Source organism: Quercus lobata, chromosome 2, assembly GCF_001633185.2.
Source record: "Quercus lobata isolate SW786 chromosome 2, ValleyOak3.0 Primary Assembly, whole genome shotgun sequence".
NCBI lineage: Eukaryota > Viridiplantae > Streptophyta > Magnoliopsida > Fagales > Fagaceae > Quercus > Quercus lobata.
In genome coordinates this window covers 71,830,315-71,849,552 of record NC_044905.1, presented here as the reverse complement: position 1 = coordinate 71,849,552, position 19,238 = coordinate 71,830,315, and the positions used below count along the sequence as shown (strand labels likewise).

Here is a 19,238-nt window from a genome sequence, read left to right as displayed (position 1 = left end):
AATGGCTCTGCCACTGGTTCTAATAATTATGTAGAGCTTATCTGAAATATCTTCTCATAATTTAACTTCAGATTTCGTGATGGGTCTACATGAACTAATCTTTTTTGTAGGACACTAAAGGCAGTCATAAGACTAGTGGTGAAGCTTGCAACAGTTACACTCATATCTGGTATATAATTTAATTTTAACCAGTTTTGCCTTGCATTTGAAGTATTACTGCCATTATTTTAGAATAAATTCAAAGCAATTTTCACTTTCAAAAGCAAGGGAGTTAGTAAGTAGAATGTAATTCTCTCATTCATATTTAAAGGCAAGACAGATCATATGCGATTGGCTTCCAAGAGTTAAGAAAACGTTGTGTGTCAGTGTTAGACACATTTTTTTTTTTTGACAATTTCAAGTAATTATTCAGTACTAGCACTAGCTCCTTCTCGCATAATAATTAATAGATTAATTAAATTCATGATGACATCTACCATATAAAAAGAGAGTATCATTTATCATGATGGGAGTACCTATTAATTCTCAAACAACTTCATACTTTTATCAGTAAAGTTTTGTTTAGTATTCCATTTGAAAATAATTGAACCTAAAATTACAGATTTTATTTTATTTTTGGGTCATTCTAGAAGAAGCAATTTAAGGAGGCAAAAAAGGAATAGGAAGCGGAACCTAAAATATGGCTGAGAACGAAGCAGATAATGCTGCAATTGATATAGAAGGTTTGATGTCTTCTATAAAAGCTCGGATGTCCCAAGATCGATTCATGTCACCTAAATGTTGCATCTTCAAAACCCCAACCATACTCCTAGAGCTTAATAAAAAGGCTTATGTGCCTGATGCATTTTCTATTGGGCCTTTCCACCATGGCCATCCAAAGTTCGAAGAAACAGAAAAAAATTAAAAGTATGTATTTGCAAGGCTTCATTTCTCGATCACCCTTTCCAGAGGAAATGTTGAGAAATTTAATCAATTCAATCATAGATGTGGAGAGAGAGGCTCGTGAGTGTTATGCTGGGCCAATTGTTTACAACCCAGATGAATTTGTAAAAATGTTGGTGATTGATGGTTGCATCATTATTGAATTATTTTGCAAGCAGGTTTTTATGGAGCTTATAGGGGATAATGACCCAATTTTCTCCATGGCACGTATGAGACAATTTCTAGCCCATGACTTGATATTGCTAGAAAACCAAGTACCTTGGATAGTACTGGAGCGTTTGTTTAACTTGATCGTGGATCTTACAGACAACAACGCCAACGCTGTCCTAATTGAACTGGTCAAAGTCTTTGTTGATATGAATTTAGGGATAGAGCTTCCTTCTGTTCACCCTCCTATCCAAGAAATAAAGCATATCCTTGACTTGATTAGAAAGTTGTTGGTTTCATCAATTGAAGCGGGTGAAGATCCAACAGAGTGGACTCCCTTGCCCTCTGCTACAAGCCTAGTAGAGGCTGGAGTGAAAATCATCAGAAAGGGTGAGTCCAAAAGTTTCTTGGACATAAAATTTGATAATGGTGTCCTAGAAATCCCTCAATTAAAAATTGAGGAGACAACAGAATCCTTCTTTCGGAACATCATCAGCTTTGAACAATGCTACCCAAATTGTAAACCTAGATTCACTTCCTATGCTATACTCCTAGACAACCTCATTAACACTGTCAAGGACGTGGACATACTCTGTGAGAATAAGATCATTAAGAATTGGTTGAATCCAGAGGATGCGGTCCCATTCTTCAACAAGCTATACTACAATATAGGTGTCATTGAAATCTATTACCAGAGCCTTTGCAAGGAAGTGAATGAATATTACAATCGCAGGTGGCCTAGATGGCGTGCTATGCTTGTGCGCAATTATTTCAACACTCCATGGGCTATTCTGTCAACAGCGGCAGCCATCATCCTACTTATCCTCTCCTTCGTACAAACTTGGTACACCATCTATAGGAAATAAGAGTACGGAAAAGTGAACTTCTTGTATTATTGTATGGTAGCGTATCTTCGAGGGATATGTTATTTATTTTGCCTATTCCTGTTTGCTATTTATAAGGACTCTTATCAACTTTACTGTTCCTCTTTATAAATTGCAATCCAATTGTTGCTAAACGCTATCTAGAAAAAAGGTAAAGTTTGACATAATGGAATTGAACACCATTAATTTGGCTCATTTACTAATTTGCTGATTTGTTGAAAGTGGGTAAAAGTATCCTTATGTAACGACCCCACCCCAACTGTGTAGATATTGTCCGCTTTGGAGCCCATACTCCTCATGGTTTTGTTCTTCCCCAGGTTGCGCTGGGGAAAAGGCCTCTACACATTAAAGGGAGATCATTCCTTATAAACACATTCACATGTGCTTCCCTAGGCGATGTGGGATTCCATAGAATGCAAGACCCCCCTTTTTGGGTCACTACAATCCACCCCCCTTACGGGCACACGCGTCCTCGCGTGTGGGGCCTACACTTCCGACTAGGGCATGGCTCTGATACCATCTGTAACGACCCCACCCCAACTGTGTAGATATTGTCCGCTTTGGAGCCCATACTCCTCATGGTTTTGTTCTTCCCCAGGTTGCGCTGGGGAAAAGGCCTCTACACATTAAAGGGAGATCATTCCTTATAAACACATTCACATGTGCTTCCCTAGGCGATAAGTGGGGTCTTGCATTCCATGGAATCCCACATCGCCTAGGGCAGCACATGAGAATGTGTTTATAAGGAATGACTTCCCTTCAATGTGTAGAGGCCTTTTCCCCAGCGCAACCTGGGGAAGAACAAAACCGTGAGGGGTATGGGCTCCAAAGCGGACAATATCTACACAGTTGGGGTGGGGTCGTTACACCTTATGCCTAGAAAAAGTAAGACTTCAAAAACTGTACACAAGTAAGCTAATTTAACTCAAAAAAAAAGAAGAAAAGAAAGCAAAATCTAAGAACAAAGCCAATAGTAAACTTTTGAGCACCATAAGCTGAGCAATAGTTATTACGTTGAGGCCAACGTGCTGATAAGGTATCCACTTTAGGTTGTTGAAGCAACAGGCAATTGTGTGCAACCATGCATTAGCACAAATTTCTTAACTCACAATCTATTGATTAAGGAATGAGCACTATTGAAAAATTGAACCCTAACCAGACCAAGCTTTATATGCCAAGCCTGGACCATCATACTATCAAGGATTTTGATGAGCTTTAATCAAATGAATCCACATTAGGAGATTCATTAGATTGAAATATTTTGTATTGTGATTTTCTTGTCTTCTTCTCTTAGTAATGAATTTAGTGATATGTCAACATAAATAATGGCTTAATAATACCGCTGGTCCCTAAAGTTTAGACCAATTCAGTCCCTGAAGTTTTAAATGATCACTTAGTCCCATAGATGATATAGCCAAACTAAAAATTGACACACATCACTCCTTATAAACTAAAGCAATCGCTAAAAGTTTGTTAGGGATTTAAATTGATCACTTTAAAATTTAGGGACTAAGATCTCTCACAAGCAAAAAATTAGGGATCTTGGACCAACAATGTATTTTGACGACAAAGTATCAATTTTTACTGAAAAGGGAGAGATATTTTTTGTTGATATTGCAGTAAACAAACCAAAATATAAATTTGTGATAAATTAAACAATTTTTTTTATATAAATAATTTATCTGTATGCAATCACAATTTGAAGCAGCGAATTTAAAACCCATGGAACAAGTATTGAACAGAATATTAATCATGACTATCTTGTTTGCAGTTTGCACCCATGCTGAAAAAATATAAAAGACTTAGGATTTAAAGAGCTTTGAGGGGCTTTGCTTGAAATAGGTGCATCTGAAAGATCATCAAATAATTTCAGGGCACCAGATGAGGGAGTAACTTTTTCTTGCAACTGTACTGGTCTATTTTGGAACCAACTTTGCACCTATAACACAATGAGAACAAGATAAGAGTTATAAAAGTTAGAATGAAAAACCTACTCCCATGTTATGGCAAATTTTCCAGCACGAGTAGCTGCGCGACTGCAATGATAAAGCATGCCAAGAACAAGATATATGATATGAGGCTTAGTTAAACCCTATTATAATGAAGCACATTATGTGCTTATCACTTCAAGAAGAAACAGTTTCATTGAAGTACTCTATAGTTAAGATATGAGTGAAATGGAAGTTCACCTAAATTGGTTGCAATATCTCGGAAAAACACCTGGCCAAGTGATTCTTCCCCTATCTCCTTAATTATCTTCTCCATTTCTTTAATCTATGAACGAACAAAAAAGTAATAATCATCACGAAAGCTAGACAAAAATAGAGCAGTATGATGGTAAAATTGGTAATATGAAATGTAAATTGCAAATTAAATTAACGCAATCTATTCCAATTTGTGGGGTTCAACTAATCTCAAGATTCAATGTAAGACTGCCAAAACAAAGGAACATTTAATGTAAAGAATTTTGCACATCTATGCTATAACTCAAAATGATTAGTCACAATTAAGACTCATTGTAGTTGTTAATAAAGTCCAAATCTACCCATTATATACCCGATGTGAGACTCATCACACACCCACACAACACACACAATCAATCAAATTGGGGCATCACTATATATATAAACACACACACAATTTCCACCACAAAGTATTAAGGCATTACTAAATCATCAATTTTGGAAGAAAGATCAACTCTTCCCACTTTGTTAAAATAATTAGTTAATCATCAAAACTTTGATGCAAGTGAAAGTGGAAAGTAAAGCACGCTTATGTGCGCTTTTATTTTTTTTTTGCTAAAAAATATAGAATGAATCATCAAAATTAACTCCTTGATATTTGTTGATGCTCATTTTGGAAAGCCCAGTAGAAGGAAGAAGCCCAACAATATGGGCAGAGAAGAGTTAGTGTGTGGATAGAAAAATCATTACGCCCGAGTGGCAGGAATAATGGATCATAGGCCCATAAAATAAATAAATGGGCCTTGAGGAAGCAAACGGGCCTAAAAGAGCCCAGAGAGAGAAGTAGCAAACCCATGGGTAGTATGTGATGTAGAAAACTGAGAATGGGCCATAGTAGGCCCGAAATAATGCAAGTAAAGAAAGTAAAAGGTTGATGGAAAGCCCATGAGCCCCAAGGATGAAGGATAAGGTAATTAGGCCAAGGAAACCCAAAAGAGTTAGTAAAAGCCCATGGAAATGCAGAATTAGAAAAAGGGCCAAGGATGCCCAAGGAAAGCAAATGGGCCAATAATGCCTAAGAAGAAATAAATGGGACAAAGGAGCCCACAAGCAATGTAATAAAAAATCCCAAAATAGTATGAGTATGAATCCAATGACCATATAGAGTCATTGAGAGAAGAATTAGCAGCAGGCCCAAAGAGGCCTAGCAAGCTTGGGTTAAATAACATCACAGTAGGAATGACAGAGTGGTATGACAGGAATGGTAGCAAGACTACAGAAGGAGTAACAGAGTTGGTTGAAGGAAGAAAAGCCCACAATCAAGCAAAGCCTAGCCCCTAAAGGGAGCAGGCCATAAAGAATGGGAAATCAGAAAATAGCTCATACCATAAGAAGTCAAGGATGAGCGGTAGAATGTGCAGACGAGCCTCCAGACCACGGCAAACACATGAGCAGCGGACAAGTTTTGGACATACACAGAAGTGAAGCACACTAAAGGCCCAAACATCACCAACCTATACCCAGCCAATACAAGAAGTGGTGAGTCATGGGTCAGAGGTAAGAGAGGGTCTGGTCTGGTGGTGGGGCGAGGGGAAAATCTATTATGGGGTTCCCGCTCAGGTTCTTTTGGGGAAAATGTCCTGCTGGGATGACATACTGCTCAAAAGAAGTAAAGATGAGTAGGAACCACTAGGTGCATGCCATGAGGGATAGGAAGAGAGAACACCCACATCGTGGCGGATAAGAATGCCACGGTGAGCAACTAGTACAGGTAAGGGGTGGTAGTTGGACAACTAACAAGCTAGTGGTAGTTGGTAGGGATACCTAGACCAGACAGGGGTAGCTAAAGGTTAAAATGGTAAAAACCAGTCACGGCAGGCAGTATATAAAGAACCCTTACCATACACATTAAGGGTGGATCATCCTGATGGCAATATTAACCTCAAGGAGAGAATCACAACATTACTAGATAGGTAAGCACTGAAAAAAGAAAAGAGGAAAAAGAAGAAAAAAAATAGAGAGCATAGAATGACAGACATGCACCAATAGGTTAATCCCCTCTCTCCCTCTAAAGGCCTACTCTCTGTCAGAGGCAAATGACTCTTTTGGGTAGTAGCCATTCAAGTCCGTTTCCCTTAAAGTGATTAATTTCTACGGCAGGTCTTCCTGAGAGATTACTCACATTGAGGAAATGGTTCCCTCCTTGGTCTTGATCTTGTAACATAACTTGGCGTGGTGGATTGATCTTTTCCTTCTTTGATAACTCATTTCTTCTTTGCTTATTTCTGCCATTTCATTTACAAGGCGTTTCTTGTCGTTGTGGTCTTCATTTTAATTAAGGATCCTTTATTTATTCTGTTTAATGGCAAACGTGCTTTCTTTTATTATTATTACATCTATTTGTTATAACTCTTCCATAGCAGCTCTGCCTGCCATGGGCATGTGACCAAAGTTTCGGCAAACGAGGCATAGTTTGTGCACAAGCCAGACCAAGGTGGGTTACAATTGGACCAGTCCTAACTCTCTTATCCAGAACACTTCGACTTAGTACAGCAGGAGGCAGCCTAGCTCAACATCTCAAAAAAGGCCCACCACATTTAAATTGGTGACTCCACTAGAGAGTTGGGAAACAGATAGGGATAGAAGCCCTCGCAAACAAATGCCCCCAAAATCCAGGACGACGCGAAACATGAGTGTCGTGCCCTCATAGGCAGAGTCCAAGCCAACAACGCCTCATCAACAGCAGTCCAACCAGACGGAAGGTATCAACAGAGTGGGGGCTAAACCCCAACTACAGCCAAGAGTCCCCACGGACAATGCCAACGTTTTCATTGAGGTGTTGCAGTCACTGCAGCAATCGCAACAACAGATGAGGGAAGAAATCCATCAGCTGAAGACAGACAAAACAAGAAAGAAAGGAAGCCAGCATGACCCGGAACATGTGGCAGACAAAGAAGAGACACCAACAAGAGGTGTCCCGCAGAATACAGAACAACGTTTCATCACTATAGTTGAAGTAACAGCTTTCCTAGAGCAGGAAAGGGCCAGGGCGCCCAAGGAGAGATTCTATGCACGAAGACCTCCTTACCCACTAAGGATACTCAGCAAACTATACCCAGAGAGATACAAACCACAAGTCTTTGCACAATACGATGGCAGGAAAAGAAGTGCCGTTGAGCACGTGAGCAAGTTTATTGATACTCTTGGCCTTTATGTGGCAAACGAGGACTTATGCCTTCGGGAATTTTCCAAATCACTATGTGATCGGGCATACACCTGGTACATCAGCTTAAAGCTAGGATCAATCCCAACTTGGGATTTGATGGTGGATGTGTTTTGCACTAAATACTTCCATGGAGAGGAAACAGTAACGCTTGCAACCTTGCAAGCAACCAAGCAAAGAAATGGTGAGGATTTAATGGAATACATCAAAAGGTTCAGAGACATAGCACTCGACTGCTATGATCATTGTGAAGAAAGGACATTGGTGGAAATGTGTATGACAAATATGATCAGGGAGTACAGAGTCGCCTTGGAAAACTTGGAAATCTCCCAGTTTGCACAATTATTACAGAAGGCTAGAAAGACTGCTTAGTTAGTGAAGCTAAGCTCGGACAAAAGAAGCGCTTCGTAGGCCATAGCAGTATCCACCGGAGAAAGAAAGAGGAAAGCTGACGGAAGGGAATATGACACCTTTCCACCCCTACCATGTACCCCAAAAGAGCTCGATGTGCTCCTAGATAAGTGGATAGCAGATGGAGTCTTTAAGCCTAACCAAGTTTTCAGAGAGCCCATAGAAGAAGAGCGAGGGGACCCACGCTTCTGCTGTCTGCACAACTACGTGCAACATCCCACCGCAGAATGTTGGGCACTCCGCAAATTGGTACACTGCAGAATCAAGGAAGGGACCTTGGAGCTGTCCTAGCCGGAAGTTCAAAGAAATCCACTCCCAAACCACAAAGGGAAAGGTGTAGCAGCAGTTGTGATTTATGCAAATCCAGGGGAGGACGAAGAAGAAAATCCAGCCCTGCCTGCTGTAGCAATTACCACCTTACAGAAAAGCTCCAAGTTCAAGAATTTGTTTGACCAACTAGGGCTTACAGCGAAGAAGCGAAGGATAGCCACAGAGGTCCTGGTAAGCATTGCCTCTAAGGCAGGAATAGAATGTTTAACAGCAGAAGTCGCAGAGGACAGAGCCCTCTTGTAGGAATCAAGTGAGATCACTTTTAGTTATGAGGATATGAAGGTGGGGTACTCAGACCACAAGAGGCCCTTTTATTTAGCAGTATCCATAAACCAAATACCCATCAAGAGAGCCTTGGTAGATATAGGCGCTTCTGTAAATCTCATCCCATTAAGCACTTTACAAGCGGCAGAAATTTCAGAAAGAAAGATTCAAGGGTGCCCAATGGAAGTAACAGGGTTTGGAGGAAGGGGCGAATACACCACAGGCCACATTCAGAGATGGTTAAAGGTGGGCCCCATAGCTTCCCTAGCTCGGTTTCACGTGGTAAAAACGAAAGTCTCATATCATGTGCTTTTGGGGAGGCCATGGTTACACAAGTACCGATTAGTCCCGTCCACCTATCACTAGTGTGTGAAGGAGAGATTGAATGGCAGAATAATACGCATAGCAGCAAATCCTTTGCCATTTAAGTAGGCAGAAGCTCATCTAGTAGAGACTATGTTCTACGAGCAATGGGCACCATCTGGGGAGAGCTTAGTATCAAAGCTGCGAGGCACCTTCATACCTAGGTGGGAAGACATCCAAAGTGATCCATAACCCGATTTAAGGGAGTTGCTATCACAGAAGAAGAAAAGGAAGGAAGCACCCACCGTAGAGTCAGATGACGCACCACAATGTGTCAAGGTTTGAGGCCTTGACGGTAGGATTGTATACAAATTATGAAGGTGCGTGGGGCACACGTGTGAAATGCAAGTGGGCCCCAAACAAGAGTGGCAACACAAAAGCATGGTATGCTGCATGGCTCAAGAAGGTTCAAAGGAAGGAATTGGCAAAGAAAAAGACAAGGAATTCGTGGCAGAAAAAGATGCACAAGTTGTGGCAGAAGAAAAGTTGGAGGAAATTAACTTGGGGTCTAACTCATAGGAACCAAGACCCATCTCAATTAGTTCAAGACTGTCGGAAAAGGAAAAATTAGAATTGATACTGTTGCTGAAAGAATTCAAAGATGTCTTCGCATGAGATTACAATGAAATGCCAGGGTTGGATCTAGGGCTAGTAGTACATACATTGAATGTGGACCCCAAGGCCAAGCCAGTGGCCCAACCTGCCAAGATATTCCACACTGAGATAGAAGGGCAAATAGTTAAAGAGGTACAAAAATTGTTGGCCATAGGATTCATTAAGCCCATTCAACACCAGTGTTGGTTATCCAACAGAGTGTCGGTAAAGAAGAAGAACGGGCAGATAAGGTGTTGTGTAGATTTCAAAAATCTCAACAGAGTCTGCCCAAATGACGAATTCCCACTGCCAAACATGGATTTATTGATAGATTCTACAGCGGGGAGTGCCATGTTTTCATTTATGGACAGATTTAGTGGGTATAATTAGATCAGGATGGTGCCAAAGGATGCAGAGAAAACTACTTTCAGAACACCCATAGGCAACTTCTACTACACTGTGATGCCTTTTAGGTTGAAAAATGCAGGTGCAACTTATCAACGGACAATGATGGCTATATTTCACGACATGATGCATCCGGAACTGGAGAACTATGTGGATGACATAGTGGTGAAATCAAAGAAGCGAGAAGAGCATGCCTAACTTTTGAGAGGGGTATTTAAGGGATGTAGGGCTTTCAAACTGAGAATGAACCCTCTTAAGTGTGCATTTGGAGTGTCCTCTGGGAAATTCTTGGGTTTCCTCGTTCACACTAGAGGAATAGACGTAGACCTGGCCAAAGCTACGGCTATAGCAACCATGAAACCGCCAGCCACAATGAAGGAGTTAAAAAGTTCCTGGGCAAAGTCTCATACATCTGGAGATTCATCCTTGGAATGGCATCAATCACTTCTGCTTTCACTAGATTACTCAAGAAAGGAAAAAGTTTTGAGTAGGGAGGAGCACAATAAACGGCCTTCAAAAGGCTACAGCAGATGAGGAACCTCCCTATTGTGCAAGCCCCAATTCACAAAAAGCCATTGTTGCTCTACTTGGACACCAACTCATATGCCATAGGTGCATTGATTGCCCAAGAAGATGGAGGTGGCATTGAGTAACCAGTTTACTACATCAGTCGTGCCTTAAAGGATACAAAGACTCATTACCCAAGGGCAGAAAGGGCATGCTTGGCTATGGTACATGCCTCGCAAAGGTTACGCCATTATTTCTTGGCCTACGAGGTGTGGCTGATGACTAAGTCTCACACAATCAATGCTTTGCTACAGCAGCCAATTCTTTCTGGCAGAATATCCCAGTGGCTGTTACAATTGTCACAATACAACTTGAAAGCGGGAACAGCCAAGGTAGTAAAGAGCCAAGCTATAGCAGACATACTGGCACAATTCCCAGGAGAAGAAGAATTCCCGTTGGATGATGAGGTCCCAGGAGAGGTAGCTACGGTAGAAGAAGTCAGAGAGTAATGGGTGATGAAGTTTGATGGGTCTTCTACCACCCAATCAGGAGGAGTGGAGGTAGTTTTGTATCACAAAAAAGATAAGGTTGTGGTGCTTTCATTCAAATTAGAATTCCCTTGTTCAAACAACACAGCAAAATATGAGGCCTATCTAACTAGATTAGCCATGGCCCTTGAAATAGGGATCAAGCATTTAAAAGTAATGGGTGATTCGAACCTGGTGGTCTGCCAGGCCAAGGGAAGCTTCTCTGTGAAGGAACCCAACTTGGCCCCGTACAGAACAATGGCCCAGAAGATGGAGGAAAAGTTTGCAACTTTTGAAATAGAGCATGCCCCAAGGAATGAGAATCAATACACGGACGCATTGGCCTCATTAGGCTTATAGATATTTTTTGAATGAGATAGCACCAGGATAGAAGTCAACAAGAGGAAGGAGTCTATTATGGAGATGTTGAAGGAAAGGTTCCAAGAGGAACAATGTGAAGAAGATTGGAGGATTCTTATAAAGGAAGCTTTGATGAAGGGAGAAGATACGGCAGAATTATAGGTGCTAAAAGACTACGCCTTGATAAGAGGAGAATTGTACAGCAGGATGCCAAGTGGGGTATTGTCTAGATGCGTAGGGTGGAAGGAGGCCCAAAAAAAGTTAAAGGAAGTGCATGATAAGACTTGCGGTTCATGCATAGAAGTCAATCTTTACCACAGACTTCAAAGGGCAGGCTTCTATTGGCCAAGTATGGGTAAAGACATAGATCAAGTCCAAAACCAATACAAGACCTGCCGGCTTGTGATAGATAGAGAGGAAAGTTACACTGTGTTCGTTAGCGAAGACTGGAGAAGTCCATTCACTCAGTATTTGACAGAAGGTATTTTGCCATAAAAGCACAGTGAAAGGTACAAGCTTAAGAGGTTGGCAACACGTTACTTTTTGCATAATGGAGTCCTTTTCAAGAAAGGGTATGATGGGGACCCATTACGATGTTTGGGTCTCGAGGAAGCAAGAGAGATGATAAAAGAAGTACATGCAGGAGAGTGTGGAGAACACCAGGGATGAAAAAGTTGTACAGATGTTTGCTACAAATGGTTACTACTGGCCCACCATGAAGAAAAATACAGCAGAATTTGTGAAAAAATGCCACAGCTGCCAACTACAGGCCAACCTGATTCACACTCATCCGTAGAACTTACACAACATGGTCACCTCATGGCCCTTCCACACTTAGGGGCTTGATTTGGTAAGACCAATTAACCCATCATCACGTAGATACATATGGATCTTGGTGGCTACAGAGTACTTCACCAAATGGATGGAATCAGTGCCACTTCGTAAAGCCACGAGGGGAGCAGTAGCAAACTTCATCAAAGAAAAACATAATTGTGAGGTTTGGGGTACCCCATTGGATCATCAGTGACAAGGGCACACCTTTTGTTGACAGTGATGTGAGGAAGATGCTGGAATTCTACCAAGTCAAACACCATTGTTCATCGCCCTATTACCCGCAAGGAAATGGACAAGCAGAGGCGACAAACAAAACTCTCATAAAGATCATTAGCAAAAATGAGCCAAGAATATACAGGAGGACATGTAATGCACCTGCCAGATGCTCTTTGGGCTTATCGAAATTCACCAAAGTTTGCCACAAGGTTTTTACCCTTTTCCTTGGTTTACGGGACAGAGGTAATGAGCCCGGTAGAAGTGATGACTCCATCTTTAAGGGTTATGCAGATGCGGGAAAAAGAAAAAGAAAAGGGGGCCTATACAGCAAAAAGATGTAAAGACCTAGAGGGGCTTAATGAAAAAAGGGAGGAGGCCTAAGAGCATAGCCGCAGATATAGATAAAGGATGACTGAAGCCTATGGCAGAATGACTCTAGAGAGAGTGTTCGCAGAAGGACAACTGTGTTAAAAGCAGCGGACCACGTCAAGCGAGGTATAGCAGGCCCATCTAAGTTTTCATCGAAGTGGGAGGGACTCCTTGTGATAAGAGAGGTGCATGCAAGTGGGTATTACCGTTTGGCCTAGACCTGATGGATCGCATCAATGGGAAGTGGCTGAAACATTATTATGCTTAAAAGAAAAAGTTGTGTAGTTATCCCTTTTTGTTTAATGAGTTTTATGTTTTTCCTTCAAGTGACTATGTCATGAGGCATGATTGTAACATGCTTTTAATAGTATGTAATGAAAGAGTATGAAGCATTACAAAAGTATACTATGTCATAGCAATAGCCAAAAGTAGTAGCAAAGTGTAGCATCATAATTACAAACCCAAACTATGGCAATCATATCAAATTTGCCAAATAAGTGCTATAGGAAACATAAAGTGTACCAGATAGGGGAGTAAGTGAAGAAAAATAAAAGGGAAACTACATCATCAACGAAGCCCAAAAATGAGAGGCTGATCTCCAAAGTGACTTGATCCACCAATACTAGAAAAAAGGCGCTCACGGCGACCCTTCAAGTTTGCCACCTCCTTCCTCAGAGCCTCGAGGCATGTATCAATGGCATCAACAGTAGGTTGAACCCTCTTCATGAAGAAGGCTTGAGCAATCTCACAAAAATGGTCTAAAATGACCTCCACAGCAAAGCCCACGCTAACAAGCTCCTAAATCGCAGCCCTCCACTGTAGGATCCTCTTGGTGGAAACTGTGTCAACAAAGTTATGCTCAATATCCTTCATCACGCTCCCCAGCAACTTCAAGAAGTGTTCCCTAGCAGAATGGCTGAGGTGGAATCCCTGCATGAAGTCACCACGGCTACTATAGATTGCCTCCCAATGAGAAGCACAATCCCCAAGAACTCTGAAGCCATGGAAGTCAACAAAGGGAGGCTCGGAACCCCAGAAGTCCGCAGGATCAAGATCATTAACCTCAGGTTGATCAAAATATGTAAAGAAGGCTGCAGACCCACCCACAAGGTCCGGAATTGGAGTAGAACTGCTGTCCACCTCAAATTGAGAAGGGGGAATGAGAATTGAATCTGGTAAGAAGCATGGAGTGTGGTATGAGAAACCATGAAGCAAGGAAGAATGAACTCACAACGAAGAAATGAAGAAGGAGATAAAGGAAAGGAAACTTACCAGGACCTGTGAGAATGGGGGCTGTGGGAATGGCAAAAGTAGTTACAGAAAGTACGGCAGAAACTGGCATTGTAGGAATGGTAGAAATTGATACTGTAGGTACGGCAGAAACTGATATTGTAGGTACGGCAGAAATTGGTGCTGAAAGTATGGCAAAAACGGGAGCTACAGGTGCGGCAGGAGAAGTGGCTATGGGCATCTTTGTGTCTGCTGCAACTTCTGGTTCCTTAAAAGTCTTTGCAATCAAAGGAACAGACATGCAAAGTAAAGGGAAGACCGCATCAGAAGGTTATACAGATGTATATATATATATATATATATATATAAAGAGGAGAAGAAAGAGGAGGGCAATAGAAAAAAAGGGGAACTTAACAAGATAATAGAGATACATACCCATGAACTCGGCTTTATGGTCAACACTCTCCTCTTCATTAGAATCAAAAATCCTCTTCTTCATGGTGGGTTCATCATCAAGATCCTCAAGAACATCCTCGGATCCCTCAAAGGACAAGTCTGCATCAGGCCCACGTGTAGCAGAGCTAGGGATGGAAGAAGGGGTAACCACCAAAGAAGAGCCATCCTTCACAGCCTAAGATAAAGCCGCGAAGGGATCACTGGTAGAGATAACAAGAGGTGTGGCAGGAGAAGCAATCTCGGTCTGAGCAGCAACAGGAGAAATGGCTCCCTCTTAGAGAGTAAGCGTCTCAGCAGGAATGGGAGCGGCCTCACTAACCCTCTTAGTATGAGTACCCTCATTTATGGGTACCAGCTCAGTAGAAGGGATAGGAGTCTCAGCAGGAACTCCCTGTGCAATAGTAGGAGTGGCAGAAGCTATGGCCTTAAACACCACATCAGCCCCATCAAAGAAACTTTCCACAAGTGTGTCCATGGAGGTAGAAATCTCCTCAGCTGTGGGGTGATATATGGAGATAGGCTCGAGCTCAGCCTGGGGAAAAAAAAAAAAAAAAAAAAAAAAAAGAGGAAGAGAGGAATGCATAACGGTTGATGATGAAAAAAAAAAGAAAAAAAAGAGAGAAAGGAGGGTAGAAAGGAAGATAGGACAAACAATGGCATATGGCAAAGGAAATATGTGCAAAAGAGAAGAAAAGAAAGAAAGAAAGGAAGGAGGAGATATACCTCAGACTCGGGCTCATCCAGTAATATAGGACGGGTGGCAAACGCATCCTCCTTGTGTTTAGATTACAAAAGAAAAACAGAAGACAAGGATAAGGAGATGAGTTAACAAATACAAGGGGTTAGTCACAGAAAAGCCCTATAAAAAAATATAAATAAGATGAAGCAAAATTAGAGATAATATACTCTCCTCTCAATAGTGGTGGACGCAGGAGGGGGAGATGTCTTTCTCTTACTGCCTCGGGTCCTACTAGAAGAAGGAGCATCAGTAGAGGGCCACGGAGCAGTAGGCTTGGACTTACTGGCAGTAGGGCGCCTGCTAGAACGAGTGCAAGCAGAAAGGGGAGGAAAGCCCTCTAAAACAATGTTACCCATGGGAGGAAGGTCACTCTCAAAAGGTATAATGTCTGAACAAGCCTCAGAAGAATCATCACCCTTCTTAGCAAACTTAGACTTGGCAGAACTCTTCTTACCAGGCACAGAAATGTTTGTCACCTTTACTCTCTTCTCCCAACTCGGGAGATAGTCACCGGCATGCTAGATCCACCCTCTATCCTCCTCAACCCACTCGAATATAGCAGATCGACTCTACTTCCTAGCGTATGCCAACACAAATTTAGAGGGCAGAAGCAACCGAGGGTTGGCAGAAATAACTGCACCAAGTTCGTTATAAGGAATAAGAGAAAACCCACAACTGCCTAATAACTCCTTCTTAAATGAGGTCATCACAGCCTGCCAGTATCCGTGCATGGTAGCAGTACAAATACCCTCTCTTTGTGAACCTGGGATAGTGACTGTAGTAAAACGCTTGCTCCAAAACTCAAAAGCAGTGTGCCGCAGGAATGGCCAAACAAAAGTAGGGGACTCTATAAGGGAAGAAAGGTCATCAGGAATATCCTGATCCAATCCGAACTGCCTCCTTACCCTGTTAGCAGGATAGTGCACAAATCTAACACCCTCATCAGCCAGGTAAGGCAACCACCCAACATTGGTGGCTGCTAAGTAAGTGATACCCCTTTCCTCAAAACCAGTCAACAGGGTAGTGGTCCCAACAGTATCAACAAATGGACCCATCACAGAATCAACACATGTATAACCCGTGCCTAAGTTCCTATATGCTCTCCAAGAAAACCCAACTCTTTTGTCAAAAAACTCAACAGCAGGATGACCAATCGGCTTCAAACCAACCTAACAAAAAGCCAATGGAAAATCAAGCTCATATCTGCTACAGAAATCAGTGATAACTCTCGGGCATGACTGGTATCTCTCCTTGGCAAAGTGAACAGGCCTACACTTTGCCAAATGCTTAGCATAGCGCTCACACAACAAATGCTGTAGGATGGTACTGTGAACAGAGGTAGTAACTATGTGGCAGGAACCTGCCTGATCCTCATCACTCAGCAAGATATCTAATTGAACATAAAAATATCCCAAGAACATGGGTGCCAACAGCAGACTTACCCCAGCAGATATCTTAATGGCTAACTGAAAATACAAAGTCTTCACAGCATAGTGGGGATGAGAGATAGAGATAAACTTACAGAGCCAGAACGTGATGAAGGCCGCACGGCGAGCAGCGACGAAGATCTTAGAAGAGGAACTAACCCAATATGACAACTTCATGTTACCACTCATCCGCTTCTTCAATTCGGCCTCCACAACTTCTTCCTCCAGAGAGAGCTCCAAGGCACCAAGGTCAACATCCCCAAGAATGGGCAGAAGCAACTGGTTGGCCACATCCTCGAAGGTCACGGCGATCTTACCACAGGAGAGAAAAAAAACTATGAGTGGCAGTGCACCACCGACGAACCAAAAGGTGGAGGTTGAAGAGGTCCTTATAGTTAGACAAGCAGCGGGATGAAACAATGGCCTTCAATACACCTGCCCACTGTAGCGCCTCCATAAAACCCACGTCGGACAACTCCTAGTCCACCCACTCCTTCCAACCAAAGCAGTACCCAATTCGAATTGGAAGACAATAGACTCAGGGAGTGAAGTACCTTGGCGGATGGCAAGATCTGGAATTGAAGAAGCCAACAGAGCCCAAGATACGTCCATGTTGCGACGGCAAAGGGCAAGTCACACACGGCCTGGCAGCAGCGGCGTGTAATCACCAGGAACTTTTGGGAAATAGGCATGGGTATTATACCAAGGCTCTATAAGAGGAGCGCACTCACTATTAGGATCACGCCGTGCCTCCTCCTCATCGGAATGGTCCGATTCGAAATAGACGGCCTCTTCGCCTACATCTCACACAGCCAGATCATCGAAGACAACCTCTTTTCCCTTACAACGGGAAGAACCGTGGCCTTTCGCCAGTGTCATGGTGTAGCGGTTGATTGGAGTAAATGGATGATGGTGTTTGAGAGAAAGAACACAGTGAAGAAAGGAAAAGGGAGAAAGTGTTTGTGTTTGGAATATGAAGAGAATCTCCCTTAAGTACCAACGTCATTAAAGTTGACACGAAAGGATGCGATGGGTCAGCCATCGGATAAAGAATGAAATTAATGAAGCGGGGGCTGTGTTTCAAAATAACTGCTAAACTGGGAAATTTGAAGAGACAACAATGTTCATGGCAAGAAAAGAAAAACATATGAGTTAGGGTCCACTGTTCGAAAAAGCCCGCGAAGAAAAAGAAGAAGGAAAGACAGAAAGGACAGGAAAGTCTATTATTCGCATATAAACCTCAGGAACGCTTCATATGCTCAGGGGGCTAAATGTTGATGCTCATTTTGGAAAGCCCAGTAGAGGGAAGAAGGCCAAAAATATGGGCAGAGAAGAGTTAATGAGTGGATAGAAAAACCATTAAGTCCGAGTGGCAGGAATAATGGATCATAGGCCTATAAAAAAAATAAATGGGCCTTGAGGATGCAAACGGGCCTAAAAGAGCTTGGAGAGAGAAGTAGCAAACCCATGGGCAGTATGTGATGTAGAAAAGTGAGAATGAGCCACAGTAGGCCCGAAGTAATGCAAGTAAAGAAAGTAAGGGGTTGATGGAAAGTCCATGAGCCCCAAGGATGAAGGATAAGGTAATTGGGCTAAGGAAGCCCAAAAGAGTTAGTAAAAACCCATGGGAACGCAGAATTAGAAAAAGGGCCAAGGATTTCCAAGAAGAAATAAATGGAACAAAGGAGCCCACAAGCAATGTAATAAAAAAGCCTAAAATAGCTTGAGTATGAATCCAATGACCATATTGAGTCACTGAGAGAAGAATAAGCAGCAGGCCCAAAGAGGCCCAGCAAACTTGGGTTAAATAACATCACAACAGGAATGGTAGAGTGGTACGGTAGGAATGGTAGCAAGACTACGGAAGGAGTAAAAGAGTAGGTTGAAGGAAGAAAAGCCCACAATCAAGCGAAGCCCAGCCCTTAAAGGGAGTAGGCCATAAAGAATGGGAAATCAGAAAATAGCTCACGCCATAAGAAGTCAAGGATGAGCAGCAGAATGTACAGATGAGCCTCCAGACCACGGCAAATGCATGAGCAGCGGACAAGTTTTGGACGTACACAGAAGTGAGGCATGTGCAAGGCCCAGACATCACCAATTTGTTCCCAGCCAATACAGGAAGTGGTGAGTCATGAGTCAGAGGTAAGAAAGGGTATGGTCTGGCGGTGGGGAGAAGGGAAAACCTATTCTAGGGTTCCTACTCAGGTTTTTTTGGGGAAAATGTCCTGCTGGGATAACATATTGCCCAAAAGAAGTAAGGATGAGTTGAAACTACTAGGTGCATACCATGAGGGATAGGAAGAGAGAACACCCACATCGTGATGGATAAGAATGCCATGGTGAGCAAGCAAACAAAATAATCTTATTTGTCTGGTAATGGGAAGTGGAGCAACCAGCACAAGTAAATGATGGTGGTTGGACAACTGACAAGCCAGTGGTAGTCGGCAGGGATTCCCAAACCAGACAAGGGTAGTTAAGGGCTAAAATGGTAAAAACCAATCACAGTAGGCAGTATATAAAGAAGGCAAAAATGCACTTTTGGTCCCTACATTTTGGGCCTTGTTACAATTTGGTCCCTAAATTGATTTAGGTCCTAGGTAAGTCCCTGATTTTTAAAAATCGTTTTTAAAATGGTCCTTACCGTCAACCCAGTTACGAAAAAAGCTGATGTGGCAAACGGCGTGTCCTACTTGCTGACATGGCGCTGACGTAGATATTAAAATATTATTAAAAAAACTTATTTGGCATTTTTGAAATGCCACGTCAGATTTAAATTAATAAAAAAATTAAAACAAAATCCAGGTCAAAAATTTTAAAATAAATAAAT

The 19,238-nt window shown here is 42.3% G+C and overlaps 1 pseudogene; it reads left to right on the top strand.

Annotated features, from left to right (window-relative positions):
- Positions 1-679: 679 nt before the first annotated feature.
- On the top strand, positions 680-1,955 carry LOC115969972 (annotated as a pseudogene).
- The last annotated feature ends 17,283 nt before the right edge of the window (positions 1,956-19,238 follow it).